Source organism: Talpa occidentalis, unplaced genomic scaffold, assembly GCF_014898055.3.
Source record: "Talpa occidentalis isolate TD23 unplaced genomic scaffold, MPIMG_talOcc4v2.1 talOcc4.7, whole genome shotgun sequence".
Lineage (NCBI taxonomy): Eukaryota > Metazoa > Chordata > Mammalia > Eulipotyphla > Talpidae > Talpa > Talpa occidentalis.
Genome location: NW_023605083.1, coordinates 84,282,300 through 84,298,059, shown reverse-complemented (window position 1 = coordinate 84,298,059; position 15,760 = coordinate 84,282,300). Strand labels below are relative to the sequence as shown.

The following is a 15,760-nucleotide window of genomic DNA, read 5'->3' as shown; positions in this document are numbered from 1 at the left end:
CCAAAATGATTAGGCTTAGTGAGGAAGTCATATCAAAAGATGAGGTGGAAAATGCCACTTTTGCCAAAAAGTTAGCAGAGATGTAAATACAAAGAAAAGTTCTGAAGGAAATTAAAGTGCTATTCCAATGAAACATAAATGAAAGTGAATCAATTTCTATTGATACGAAGAGATTTTGATGGAAGCTGCAATATTCCATAAGCAAAACCCATTAGAGCAGTGCTCTAACTCTTTCTAATTCTATGAAAGGCTGAGAGAAGCTAGCAATCTGCAGAACACAAGTTTGAAGTTAGCAGAGGTTGACTCACAAGGTTTAAGGAAAGAAGCCATCTCTAACATCAAATGGAAAGGTGAAAACAGCAAGTGCTAATTATAGAAGTAATAGCAATTATCAAGATTAGCTAAGATAATGAAGGTAGTTACATTAAACAGGTTTTCCTTAAATAAAAGTTTTATTTTTTTCTCAAATTTATAATTTGTCAGTTGTTTACATAACAACATAATACTGGGAATATAATTTCAAACCTCCATGGATATTTGTGCTTCACTGACCCTCTAACAAAACTCCAGTGTCCCTGTCCTATCCCCTTTCTTCTTCTGTCCCTTCTCCTCCCTCCATTCCCTCTGGTAATCAGTATATTTTTCAGTTTCAGAATTATTTTTGCTTTTTTACCAATTTGTTTTTACAATGAGAGAAACCATACAGTAACTGTCTTTCAGTTTCTGACTTATTTCACTTAGCATAATGACCTCAAGATCAACCATTTTGCCCCAAAAGGCACTATTTCATCTTTTTAAATAGCAGAGTAGTACTCCATTGAGTATATATCCACAATTTCTTTATCAAGTCATCTGTCATTGGGCATTTAGGTTGGTTCCATGACTTTGCTATTGTTTATTATTTATTTATTTATTTTATAGAGGCATGCTTTATTTGTTTATTTTGTTTGTTTGTTTTGTTTTACATGCATGGGTACAGTCAGAAGCGCGGGAGGGTGAGAGAATTCACCAGAGCCAGAGCGGGGAGCAGAGCAGGCAGAAGGACCGAAGTACAACTGCTGAGGGAGCAGCGGGCGGCAGGAGAGGTCTGCACGCCATGTGGGACTCCTCCGGAGGCCGGGGAGAGCCGGGGATCGAACCGGTACCGCAGAGGTTGCGGGCAGCTTCGCAACCGAGCGCTCAACCGCTGCGCCACCGGGGAGCCCTTTGCTATTGTTTATAATGCTGCTAGGAACATGGGAGTTGTAGAGGCAGGACAGGCCACTGAGCAGGTTTTCTGATCCAGCAGACCGGGTAAAGGAGAAGTCCTGGAGCCCTTAGTGGCTTTGCAGGCTCTTACAGAGATTTACCGGGTACATAGCAGGTAGGGGTGCTGGGGGCCGGGAGGCTGTTGGCTCCCAGCCCCAGTAAGTCTTCACTCTATCTGGGCTCTCCGGTCTTCTCTCCGCGTTCTCTCTCGTGGTTCTGCTTCTGCTTCTCTGCTTCTGTTCGTTCTCAGCTTCTGCTGGTGTCCGTGATGCCGCCCTTATAAACTCAGTCTCTCAGCCCAGGTGTACCCACTTCAGGTGCCCGCCATCAGGCATGCATTCAAGACCACAGGGTTCCCTCATCTATCAAATGGCGGATAGATGTATCAGAAAGCCTGATACTTTTACCTTACCCTACAGGAGTGCATAAATCTTTTCATATTAGTGTTTTTATATTCTTGGGTAAATATCTTACGGCAGATTTTCAGTGTAGAGAAAAAAAGCTTTATATTGGAAGAAAAATGCCATCTAGGGCTTTCATAGCTAGAGAGGATAAGTCTATCCCTGACTTCAAAGTTCAAAGGTCAGGCTGACTCTCTTATTAAGCTTAATGTAATTGGTGACTTTAAGCTGAAGCCAATGTTCATTTACCATCTGAAAATCCAAGGTCCTTAAAGAAGTTAAATGCCCTCTGCATAAGCTCTATAATAGAAAAAGTCTAGATTATAGCACGTCTCTTTACAATATGACTTAGTGAATATTTTATTTTTTTTTTATTTTTTTTTTTTTTTAAATTTTTTTTTTAAGATTTATTTATTTATACAAGCACTGGGTATAGTCAGAAGCACGGGAGGTGAGAGAATTCACCAGAGTCAGAGCAGGATGCAGAAGGCAAAGACAAGAAGTACACTGCTGAGGGGAGCAGGGGCGGCAGGAGAGGTCTAGCGCGCCATGTGGGACCCTCTCCGGTGGCCGGGGAGCAGCCGGGATCGAACCGGCACTGCAGAGGCTGCGGGCAGCATCGCAACCCAGCGCTCAATCCGCTGCGCCACGGGAGGCCCTTAGTGAATATTTTAAGCCCACTGTTGAAGACTACTGCTCAGAAAAAAGATTGCTTTCAAAATATTACAGCTTAGGGCCTCCCAGTGGTGCAGCGGTTGCGCTGGGTTGCGAAGCTGCCCGCAGCCTCTGCAGCGCCGGTTCGATCCCGCTGCTCCCCGGCCACCGGATTAGGGTCCCACATGGCGCGCAGACCTCTCCTGCCGCCCGCTGCTGCCTCAGCAGTGTACTTCGGTCCTTCTGCCTGCTCTGCTCCCGCTCTGGCTCTGGTGAATTCTCTCGCCCTCCCGCGTTTCTGACTGTACCCAGTGCTTGTATAAATAAATGAATGTTTAAAAAAAAAAAAAAAATTACAGCTTATTAATAATGTGCATGGCATTGAAGAGCTGTGATGAACATGTATAAGGAGATTATTGTTTTCAAGCCTGCTAACACAAATTCAACTTTCAAGTCTTATTTTTTAAGAAATCCATTTTGTAAGGCCATAGATGCCATAAATAATGATTTCTCTGAATCTGGCAAAGTGAATTGAAAACTTTCTGGAAAGGCTGCGTCATTCTAGATATCATTAATAACAGTTATGATTCATGGAGGAGGTCAAAATATCAACATTACAAGAGTTTGGAAGATAGTGATTTTAACCTCATGGATGACCTTGAGGGCTTCTAGACTTTGGTGGAGGTAGTAACTGCAATGTAGTGAAATAACAAAAGAACTAGAATTAGAATTGGAGGCTTGAAGATGTGACTGATTCGATGCAAGCTCATAATAAAACATAATGGATGAGGAGTTGCATCTTATGGATGAGCAAAGAGTGACTTGTTGAGATGGACTGTACTTTTGAAGGTGCTATAAAGGTTGAAATGACAATAAAAGATTTAGAATATTAAATCAACTTAGTTGATAAAGCAACGGCAGGGCTTGAGAGGATTACCTCCAGTTTTGAAACCAGATCTACTGTGGGTAAAATGCTACCAAACAGTTTTGCAGATTACAGAGAAATCTTTCGTGAAAGGAAGAGTCAGTCAATGCAACAAACTTAATTGTTGCCTTATTTTAAGGAATTTCCACAGCCACCCAACCATTAGCAACCACATCTGTTATCAGTCAACAGCATCACATTGAGGCAAGACCTCCAACCTACACAAACATTATAACTCACTGAAAGCTCAGATGATGGTTAGCATGTTTTGACAAAAACCATTCTTAAGGTATATACACATTTTTTAAGAAAATGCTATTGCACAGTTAATAGATTACAGTAGGGTATAACTATAACTTGTATATGCATTGGGAAATTAAAAATTTGTGACTTTACTGTGATGTTAGCTTTATTCTTGTGGCCTGAAACAAACTTGCAATATCTGTGAGGGGTGCTGTATCTTATATATAGCTCCCTTAAGAAATACAAAAAAGAAAGCCCAATACTTCATAAGCTGTCATTTATAATAAATTTTACATTAAAGAAAATGTATAATACGCATGTGTGTGTGTGTGCATGTGTGTGTTTGGGTTGTAGGAAAAGTCATGACATTTTTTCTGTTTTTCGTGACTTTTCCAAAAACCAAAGTACGTGTGTGTGTGTATACATACAATATATGTATGTGTGTGTGTAGGATCAGGACAAGCCCTAGCATGTTTTCTAGGATCCCATGCAGACCGGGTAAAGGAGGAGTCCTGGAGCCTCAGTGGTTTTTTCAGGTCTTTTATGGGATTTAGCAGGTACACAGCAGGCAGGGGTGCTGGGGGTCCAGGAGACTGGCAGGCCTCCCAGCCCCCAGCAAGTCTTCACTCTATCTGGACTCTCCGGCATTCTCTGCTTCTCTCTTGGCTTCTGCTCTGCTTCCCTGCTTCTTTCTCAGCTTTTGCTGGCGTCCCTGTGACGCCGCTTTCAAAAGCACAGTCTCAGCCCAGGTGAATCCCATCTACCTATGCCACACCCTACTCCAGGTGCCCGCCATCAGGCATGCATTCAGGACCACAAGGATCCATCATCTATCGATGGCGGGAGGGCAGAAAAGCCTGACATTTTTCCATCCACCCTCAGGGTTTTCTGCCATGTAGTCTTCATATATGCAATTTTCCTTAACAACTTAAACAATGCAGCCATTGCCCACAAAAGCAAATACATCACAATATAACAACAAAATACAACAGAACACAAATAAGTCAAGCAGGCCCCAACCTAGTGGCTAAAGACAGTTATTGGTACCAGCAGATGAGCCACCAAATCTGATGCCAAAGGCACTGCTCATACACGGGAGGGGAATCACTCACGGCATCTACTGTAACACGCCAGGAGCCATCAGGCTTCCTTGACTTCTCTGGCTGTGGTCTCAGCCACTAGCCACACACCACATCCACCCCAGGATGCACTCACTCTGGGATTGGCAATTCTATTCTACTGTTGGGGGTAATCGCCAACTCTCAGGGGTTCTGTCTGCAGTCACTCCAACACTCGGCTTTCATAGCCACCAATGCAACTCGAAGACCCCTGCACTCAGGCCAACCCACTGCACAAGCACATGGGTAGGGGATCCAAACTCTACATTCGGCTTGGGCTCCACCCCAAGCACGTTCCCCACCGTCCCCCAAGGACGGGTTCCTCAGCTCCTCACCCTCATACGAAACGAGCAGGGCATCACCCACAGGTGATTTTACGAGACTCACTGGTCTTCAGCATACTCAGGCTGCTTAACAGCCACTCAGGGCTTCTCAACTTAGCATCAGCACCAGCTTTTGCCTTCTCAGTTGGCTTTTCTCCTCCGCCTAGCTGCTGGCATGCACAGGCTGCTTTTGACCATCAAGGCCCACTGGCCACCCCAGATCCAAAAAACATAACATGCCAAGGTCCTCCACCTTCTGGTGGGATTGTAAGTCCAAGTTCATCAGTCCAAGTCCATTACGCCTCCCTTTCATTGGCACTGGTGAGCTTTGAATCACGGTCTCTCTTCCCCGATGATTCTTGCTGCCTCGGGGATTGTTGGCTGGTCCTCAGGCATCTCCTCCTCCAGGTGTGGTCTTATCCCGTAGCTCTGGACCTTACCCACCTTCTGTGCTGCCATGGTGCCTCCAGCGTCGTCACAGGCAAACACAGTCTATTACTCCTTAGTCCTCCAGGTCTTCGGAGGGCTCCATACCCGTCTGCATGGATCATCCTGCCGACAACGCCAATTGTAGGGTTAGGACAGGCCCTGGCATGTTTTCTAGGATCCCATGCAGACCGGGTAAAGGAGGAGTCCTGGAGCCCTCAGTGGTTTTTTTGCAGGTCTTTTATTGGGATTTAGCAGGTACACAGCAGGCAAGGGTGCTGGGGGTCCAGGAGACTGGCAGGCCTCCGCCCCCAGCAAGTCTTCACTCTATCTGGGCTCTCCGGCGTTCTCTGCTTCTCTCTTGGCTTCTGCTTCCCTGCTTCTTTCTCAGCTTCTGCTGGCATCCCCATGACTACGCTTTTAAAAGCACAGTCTCAGCCCAGGTGAATCCCATCTACCTATGCCCACACCTTACTCCAGGTGCCCGCCATCAGGCATGCATTCAGGACTGCAAGGATCCATCATCTATCCTGATGGCAGGAGGGCAGAAAAGCCTGACATTTTTCCTTACATTACATTGTGTGAATGGAAAGATGAATACAAGTTCAGGGAAGGAGTTACTTGTCAAGGGGAGAAAAATGGCTCATAAAGAAGTTTTACAGGAAGCGGCAACTGTAATGTTTTATTTCTTAAAATCTGAAGAGTAAAATGTGAGAACATGATAGTGCTGATATTGAGTGTTTTACTGTTAACCTCTCTGTTCTTTACTGTATGTTTGAAATATTTCACATTAAAAATTAAAATTTGCTACTTAGTCTTCTTTTTCCCTGGCAAAGTATTTTTCACTTCACTAAAGAACCATTGTCCACTTGGCCTTCAAAGTGAGCTGGATTGAATGGAATCTGACAATACCTTATCTTTCTCAGTTTATGTACTAGCTAAAGAGCGATACAAAGTACCCGATTTCTGCTTAGGCTTGAGAAGTATAACTTTGGTATACTTCCTGGTTTTGTCTAAGTCAGAGTGAAAAAATGACTTTCAGTATTGTAGTTAATTCCTTGAAGATAGTTGACATGATTTTTGAAAGTGTGTAATTGTGTGTGTGATTTTGCATGTTCACCTGACTTCAGAAAAGAAAGACATGGAAAGTGAAATATGGCCAGGGAAGTTGATACATGAATGCTTAGAGATAAGGATGCTGCTTAGCCAGAACCTGGAAACTTGACCACTCTAAACAAACTGCATAGTACTAAATTGCTTGTGAAGGGCTGAATCAATCCTGCTGCGATTTGAACTTTTGGCTCCTGAAAGTCTAGGGCAAGCTTAAAATAAAGCCTTTACCCACTGGGTTGTATTCCAGACACTCTACTGGATTCTTTATATGGAAGCATCTATCTGAAAAGCTAGAGGCAGCAAGAGGAATATGAGATAGTGAAAGAGCATTAGGGGCTTCTCCCTATACTAGATGTGAGGAAATGAATTCCCAATGAGTGAGAATCTCCATTATTAATGTACTGATTTTTTAGAGTCATAAGAAAATATAGTGGGGTATGGTATAAAGGACCAACAAATCAACATAATGAATGCTATGACTTGCTAGCACTGTGCTAGGCTCTGAGGAGGCTTAAAAGGGTTGCTGTGTCTGTCTTGATTACTTCCAAAAGAGAGAAATTATGTGGCATAAAATAAAGAATAAAATCTTGAATAACAATTTAATTATAAATTCCAGAGGAGTTAGAAAAATGTTGTAGTGTACTATAAACAAGGAATTGTCTTTTGGATTTAATCAGAATACCTAAATTCACATTCAAGCTCTGACACTTGAAAAGTTGGGCAGATCACTTAATTTCTGAGCCTCTTTCCTCATTTATAAAATGAGGCTGACAATCCCAGCTATTTCTGTTCACCTATAGAAGGGTTGTAATAAGAATTAAATGAGGATGGATGTGAAAGCACTACAGTTACTATTTACTGAAAGAGTTGAGAATTGAAGTAGATCTTGAAAAATATGTTATATACTAATAACCTGAAAGGCCCAATAAAAGTCTCAGGGAACAATTTAATCTGAGAGAAGAATGAGACTCAGATACAGGATACATGACAGAAATCACCTAACTATAGCAAAGATTTGTTTTGGGGATGGGTAAAGACAGTTAATCTGAGTGTTTTAGCAAAGGGATGAAGTTAAAAGTAATATGCTAAAATGAATGGGTTATGTTAGGATCTAAATTATATAGGATCTGAAGGTGGAAAGAAGAGTTTGGACTTGATCTAAAAGGCAACAAGGAACTATTTGTGACTTGTGAGTAGGAAATTATTATAAAAGTATTTAATTCACCTCAATAATCAGTAACTAACAAAATGCATAACACAGTTATTCAGGATTAGTCCAAGTGAATTCAGCTAATCTGTTAACAATATGTAAGATGAATTGGACACATCTGAGCCTAGGCTTCTTATCACCTAGATATTTGTCAAGTTTATCTTTCACTGTAACAAAGAATGATAATACCTGTCTATCTGGTAGGTTTATTTCAAACATCAGATAAGTTGATGATGATGCCATTATTACCCAAAAATATGTTAAATGCCTCCTTTCATGTAGGATATTGTGTAAAAAAAAAAAAAACAAAACTAGAAAACAAGCAAATGTATAGATCTAAGTACTTTGAAAAATGTCTTTCAATAAATACTAGTTTGAAATACAGATTTTTTTTTTTCTAAAGATTTATTTATTTATGCATAAGAGAGCTGGGGTACAGGCCAGAGGTATGGGGGTGTGAGAGGATTCACCAGAGACAGAGTGGGGAAGAACAGGCAGATGTACTGAAATACACTGCTGAGGGGAACAGCAGGCGAGACAGGAGAAGTCTGCTGTGCCATGTGGGTAACTCCCTGGGTGCCTGGGGATGGAACTCGTGCTGCAGAGGCTGCGGATTGCTTCATAGTGCTGTGCTTAACCCCTTGCGCCATCAGGAAGGCCTGAAATACAGATTTCTAAGGGATTCTGGTAGAAAGATCATCTTACTGCTACATGTAATGTTAGGTTAGGTTCCTATATTGTCAGACCTGCTAGGCATGGCGAGGATCAGGTAGAGGAGAAAACACCAGGTGCAGTAAGGTAAGCATTTAGTCTCCAGGGGTTCTTCCTGTTGGCAGTAGCCCTTTCCAGACTTAACCTGTTCTGTAGTGAACCTTTAGGAAGACAGTGTAGAATATTGGTTAAGAAACAGGTTCTGAGCCAGAATAACTGGCTGGGTTTGAAATACCGCTGTATAACCTTTAGGCAGTTATTTAACTTCTCTGAGCCTCATAAAGATAATAATAGAATCATAGGGTTGTTTGTGAGAATTAGGTGATATACTGCAGGTAAACTCTTAACAGAGGATCTGGTACACAGTGAATGTCAGCTCACTAAATGTCAGTATTTTTATTTTCAAGACCTTTTTAGCCTCCTTTTTTTTAACTCCCAGATTCATATAGTTATATGCTTGCATGTATGTGTGTTTCTTAAAGAGCAGTTATAATATATTAATATTTGCATATGAAAGGAAAATTTCTGGAAATATTATCAATGATCCCTGGTTAATAGGATGGTGGAGATAAGAAAAGTAGCTTTTATTTTACTTTCTGAATACTGAAAAAAAAATTTACTCATTCAGCATATTACTTTTATTATTTTTCAAACTAGTTTTAAAAGAATAAAGTATTAAAAGGGGGTGTATATTAAATGGTTAATAGTTTTGTAAGGTGTATTGGATGCGAAAAGTGATCCAAAAATTGCCTGTTATTTTTACTAAACAATAGAGTGTGGAGCTTTTGTAACCCGAAGAAAGCAGCATTTTAGCATCTTTCCTACTGCAGTATATGGTGGTTAAAACCATGGGGGAATGAATGCCTTAGAGATCACCTCTTGTGGTGTCTTTATGCAGATCTTTTCAGTATTCCCCATTGCTCTTAGGGTGGAAAGTTCCGTGGCAAGGGCTGGGAAAGGTACAGTGATTTTTTTCCATCCATTGTACAAAACTATTGCCAGATATTCTTTTAAATAAGACTATTAGCCATGTGATGATTATAAAACATGATTGCTTTACAGAGCCTTATTTATAGAGATTCGCTTATTGTGCTGTATAAAGAGTGCCCTTTTTTTTTAAGATTTATTTATTTATACATGCAAGAGCTGGGGAACAGGCCAGAAGTGTGGGGTGCTGAGAGGATTCACCAGACAGAGCGGGGAACAGAACATGCAGATTGACTGAAATACACTGTTGAGGGGAGTAGCGGATGAGTCAGGAGAGGTCTGCTGCGCCATGTGGCTTGCTCCCTGGCAGGCCAGGGATCGAACTCGTGCTGGAGAGGCTGGGGACAGCTTCATAGGTTGCATCTTAACCCCTTGCACCCCCAGGGAGCCTCCTGAAGAGTGCCTTTGACTATGTAATGAGATACCTCGTGCTACTGTCTAGGCAACAAATTTGAAAATTAGGGGTATTATATTGAGAGTTTTATCCTAGTGTTTTACCAATTAACAGGAGACAGATGTTATGCTACTCCAGGTAACAGGCTTTTGTTTTATGACTCTGTAAAGGTTGGTTTTTCTCTCCTTTGACATGCAGAATTAATTGACTATTTCTTAGATCATGCCTTTAGAGGAAACATAAAAATACAAATTCTTCTGGTTGGTTTAAGCATTTTTTTTCTTATGACTAGATGTTTTAAACTCAAGTTATATAAATTAATACTTTATTTCAAAGCTTAAAAAGTACAAAAATCCAGTAAGCACTGAAGATTTCACATTATTATAGATGGAAATACTGAGTTGATATAATTAACTACTTGGCAAACAATGATAGTAAAAACTTCCTGAGTAAAATGATGACACAGAGGGGAAGTTTTTATGTGTTTTAAGTTTCATTCATTCATCAAGGTATCACTGCAAATACAAGCAAGCACAATTAACTTTCTGTTATTAGAAGCTGATTGGGTAATAATATTAATGAAAATTTGGTGCTCCCTCTTTCACAAAGCATTTTTCTCTGCATAGCTTTAGAAACCTGTGATGTAAACATTACCATTACTACTTTAAGATTAAAGAAACTAGGGCTGGACAGATTATAGCTTGCTTACAGGCAAGGTAGCTAAAGTCTAGAATTTCTGATATGCTTTTTGACATTTTTTTAAAGATTTTTTTTTTTTTATTTATACATACAAGAGCTGGGGTATAGGCCAGATGAGCAGTGGGGTGAGAGGACTCACCAGAGACAGAGTGGGGAACAGAACAGGCAGATCTACTGAAATGCACTGCTGAGGGGAGCAGCAGGCAAGACAGGAGAGGTCTGTGCCATGTGGGTAGCTCTCTGGCAGGGGACTGAACTTTTGCTGCAGTGGCTGGCGATAGCTTCATAGCCCTGAGACTTAATCCCTGTGCCACTAGGGAGGCCCTGTTCCAAGTATTCTTTTTTTTTTTTTAAAGATTTATTTATTTATGCGTACAAAAGCTGGGGTGTAGGCCAGAGTTACGGAGGGTGAGAGCATTCACCAGAGACAGAGTAGGGAACAGAACAGGCAGACTGACTGAAATACACTGCTGAGGGGAGCAGCAGGCGAGGTAGGAGAGGTCTGCTGCGCCATGTGGGTAGCTCCCTGGCTGGCCTGGAATCGAACTTGTGCTGCAAAGGCTGTGGATAGCTTCATAGTGCTGTGCTTAACCCCTTGTGCCACCAGGGAGGCCCTCCAAGTATTCTTTTAAGTGTTTAATTAAGGATTACCTCACAATAATTTCATTAATTAGTTGGTAACACAGAGCCACAGATTAAATAAAATTATCCAAAATTCACAGCAATTGGTCACACTAGGATTCAAACTAACCTATTAGTTCCAAGTCTAGGTATTTTAAGCACTGGGCTCCTTTGAACTAGATAACTTTTATCTTAAGCGGATTAAATGCATTGCTCAGGATCTCCATATTGGCTAAAATTCCTTTTCTAAGGTTCCTGAACCTCACAAAAACAGATCTTGGGATCTGTTAGGGTTTTCCTTAGGGTTTATTATCCCATTTTGCACATGAAGTTAAGTGACTTGTCTAAAATCTTAGTTTATGAAATTGATCATGTTAGAACTGGAACTTAGGTCCACTGGTTTCAAGCCCACTGCTTTCAGTTTAATGCTGAAATTTTGTTGCAGCTTCTAGTGCAAGCATGCCCAGGGCAGGTTCACTGTCCCTTCCAGCAGACAGATAAAGAGAGTCCTGGAGCTTTCCATAGATTTTTACAGGCCTTATTTAATGCTCTCTCTGGGAACCAGGTACACAGGCGCACCGGGCCAGGGAACTTGCATGCAAGGAGGCCAGCACAGACCAGGCAGGCAACAGAATATCCTTACCCTCCATGAATCCTTGTGCTCTTTCTCCCCTTCTCTGGTGTTCCCAGTCTTATGGTCTAGCCTCAAAGTGCTTCTTTTCACTGGCCTCCACTGCCTTTTATCCCTCTCCTGTAGGCACATGTTGAGCATTTACACATGTGAATGCCTTTACTCTTTGGGCCCTGGTGTCCATAATCAAAGGCTCGCATGCCCCTTGCTCATGCTTCTCTGCCTGGGCATCCATGTTAGCCGCGAGAGGGCACCCAAAAAAGCCTGATAACCTCATTTACCCTACCTAGTTGCAAAAGCATGTTCATATACTTCGCTCATATTTCAGTGCACCTTTAGCTCTGTCCTGGAATACAGTTAGGTTAGCATAAAAGTTTCCAGTTTTGTTGTTTGTGCCTTATGGAGAGAGAGATAGAAGTACCTTATGGATAGAAAGTACATCTATTACTTTAAAAAAATTTACTGTTATTAACATACAATTCTACCAAAAAATGTAACTTGGTCTTATGTAATGCTTTTAAAAGCCATTTTAACAATTTAGAATATTTATACCGCTGAGCCTTGAAATGGTTAGCAAGTGACAACATTCATTTCAAATCTTAAATAAGAGTATAAGAGTATAAAAAATGCATCAATTTTCCTCAGGGTCTTTGTGCAGATTTTTTTTTTAGAGAGAAAACCCCTTCTGACTTCATGTAGAGTAGAAAACTAGCTTAGTTTATTTCATGCTGTTCAGTCTAATTTGGAATCATTTTTTAATTCCTAGATACTTGGATACAGAGAGCATGCTCCTTAGAGTCTTGTTTCCTGACAGTGGAGAGCAAAGGATTAAATTGAGCTGAAACTAAGTTGATTGACACTTTGGACATTGCAGATTGTGATAAAGGGGAATTTGTTAAAATTTTTAAAAGACAGTAGCAGAATGAACTCTTTTCCTTACAAGTATCCCAGTTTGCAAAGATTTTTTTTTTTCCTTAAAAAAACCAAGAGGCATATTCTAGCTTGTTCCCAGTTTCCTATATTACATTTCAAACCTAGGACTTAACTTTGAAACACTTTTGAAAAGGTCTAGATGGGGGTGTTAAAATAATCTCCTTTGCTGAGCAGGCACTGACAGAGAAGTCTTTTGAGGGGAAACAAAGGACTGCCCACTTCTGAGGTGTCACTGTAGGAACCTATTTATTTTTTATTTTTTAAATTTTTTTATTTTAACATTTATCATTTTTTAGATTTTTTAGACAATTTTTGCTTCCCCCCACCCTCTCAGATTGAGTCCCCATGGAATTTCCTTCCCCAAGGCACCCGTGCACCATCACCACAGTCCCTGTGCTCCTCCCTCCATCCCTCTTACCCCACCCCCTCCTCCTCCCCTACAGTATGTCTCTTGGTTTATAATTGTCTGTTTTTGCTTTGTTGTGTTTTGTACTGTTATTTTTTTTTTACACTGATGTCTTATTTTGTTCCCCTATATTCCTGTTATAAGTGAAACCATCCGATATTTTTGTTTTTCCTTCTGGCTTATTTCACTGAGCATAATTCCTGCTAGCTCCATCCACGTTACTGTGAATGGTGTGAGTTTATATTTTTTGATTGCTGAATAATATTCCATTGTGTATATACACCACATCTTCTTGATCCACTCATCTATTTTTGGGTATTTGGGTTGTTTCCAGGTTTTACCTATTGTAAATAGTGCTGCAATAAACATAGGTGTACAGGTCCTCTGTTGAATCACTGTTTTTGTGTCCTTTGGATAGATCCCTAGTAGTGGGATCTCCATTTTTAGTAGACTGAGGAAACCTCCAGACAGCTCTCCACAGTGGTTGGACGAGTTTGCACTCCCACCAGCAATGCAGGAGAGTTCTGTAGGAACCTATTTATAAAAGACAAGTGTAGGGCTTCCCTGATGGCACAAGGGGTTAAGACACAACCTATGAAGCTATCCACAGCCACTGCAGCATGAGTTCGATCCCTGGCCAGGGAGCCACCCACATGGCGCAGCAGACCTCTCCTGGCTCGCCCGCTGCTCCCCTCAGCAGTGTACTTCAGTCAATCTGCCTGTTCTGTTCTGCACTCTGTCTCTGGTGAATCCTCTCAGCCCCCACACCTCTGGCCTGTATCCCAGTTCTTGTATGCATAAATAAATAAATCTTTTAAAAATATATAAATAAATAAAAGACAAGTGTACATATTTATGAAATCTTTATCTTTAGTGTTTTTAAAAGCAAGAGATATTAAAAGTGAATTGATAAGATACATTCATTGCCTGCTGACTTTTCTAACACAGATGATTACCATGCTATAATCTTTCCTAAAATGGCATCATTTTTATGTTAACTTCAGTAAAATCCCATCTCTGCTGTGTCTTCAAAGGAACTAGACTCACCTTAACAATGCTGTTCTAAACAGCCTGCTGCCCTTTTTTTTGATCACTGCAGGAGTCTGTAATAAATTGCAGCCTGGATGAAGTTTCAAACCGGCAAATTTGCCAGATATTTAAAGCAATTTATTTTGGGGTGTATCAGCAGATTTTTTTCATACATTGCCATTTGGGTGCCTGCTGACACAGCCTCAATAAATCTTACAAACATTTTCCTTCCTAAAGATTGATGAAGATGATGATGCACTGGGCTGAGATTCAGATCTTTCGTTAACTCTTCACTTGCAAATTGGTACCTTCCTATTACCAGATCTTTAGGAAATGTAGATAGCTTTTTCCAGCATGAATTTGCACTATTTCAAATTCCTCAGAGCCTTGGCAACCACTTTACATTCTATGGAAGGATCGACTTTAACAAAGTGATTCTGTTTTTCAGCAGAGTTTATAGTTTAGAATGATTATGTCATTTACTAGGATTTTGGAAATTGCCAGATTTGCCAATATGAAAAAAGATTTGTAAATTTATATAAAACAGACTTATTTCCTGATTCTATTACATGGTGAGTCTTAAAGTGACTTCTTCCTAATTAGTCTCTCTAATAGTTACCTAATGATGTTTTTAAAAATTATTAATTTCTGACTCTGGATTTCTTAAAGCAACCTTTATTGATGCATATTTTAGTCAAGTATCCAGAAAAGCTAAAAATATTGATGCCAGAAAATACTTGTAGTAATGAGACTGGAAGGGCAAGAGATAAGGGAGCTAACTTTTGTAAGCTACTTATAATAGCTTCAGGAGAGAGAGAAAACAATCTCACTTTACAAAGAGTTGGTTCCTGGTCAGGTGAAAAGCCCTGTTCAGTGAATTGGAAAGGAACATAATAAGGAACAGAAAGGCTTAAACCCACGAAGACATCAGAGAGTAACGATTGGTGGGGGAAAACTCTATACCAGTAGTCATAAAACCAGGGTTCCTAAGTGAAGGTCACTTATATGAGGTTACACTTTACATCTGTAAAATGAGGATATAATCTCTAGCCTGTCTTCCTCTCTAGATCCTGTGGCACAATAGATGCCAACAATGGTTGTGCGCTCGAATCACCTGAGGAGCTTTGAAAACTGCTAGATCCCAAGCTCAAGAGATTACAATTTGATTGGTTTTAGAGAGCAACCTGGGCACTGGAATTTTTCAACACTGCACAAGTGATATATATGTGCAGCTAAGGCCTTGTGAATGTCTGTTGTGTAAGATGATTAGGAGAGTCCTTTATAAATTTATTTACAAGGGTTAACAGATGTTATCAACAGTGTAGGTACCCCACCCCCATCGTAGCTTTAACTGCTTTGATTTAAAAATAAAAATCCAGCTAATCTTTGAATTACTCCCACCCCAATCCCGGTGCACGCGCACCTTTAGCTCACAAGAAGCCGCTGATAAATATTTTGTTACTTTTGTGAATGTGTGGCCTTTTAAAGTTTTAAGATCATTTGAAAAATAAGGGTTTGGGGTTTTTTTTTGTTTTGTTTTGTTTTTTTCGGTACAAAGTATACAGTCAGCTAACGGACACACCTTTCTGTCCAAGCAACCCCCTTAGAGGAATGCGAGTCTGTTTTGTTATCCCAGCTGCTTTCACTCCCAGCCACAGCGTCTTGGGACCGACCCTTAACCCTCGCCT

General features: G+C 40.8%; 1 protein-coding gene across 1 annotated transcript in view; it reads left to right on the top strand.

Moving 5' to 3' along the window:
- The window catches only part of SSH2 (slingshot protein phosphatase 2), a 263,078-nt gene that overhangs the window by 132,199 nt on the left and 115,119 nt on the right, over positions 1 to 15,760 (top strand). The window lies entirely within an intron of this gene.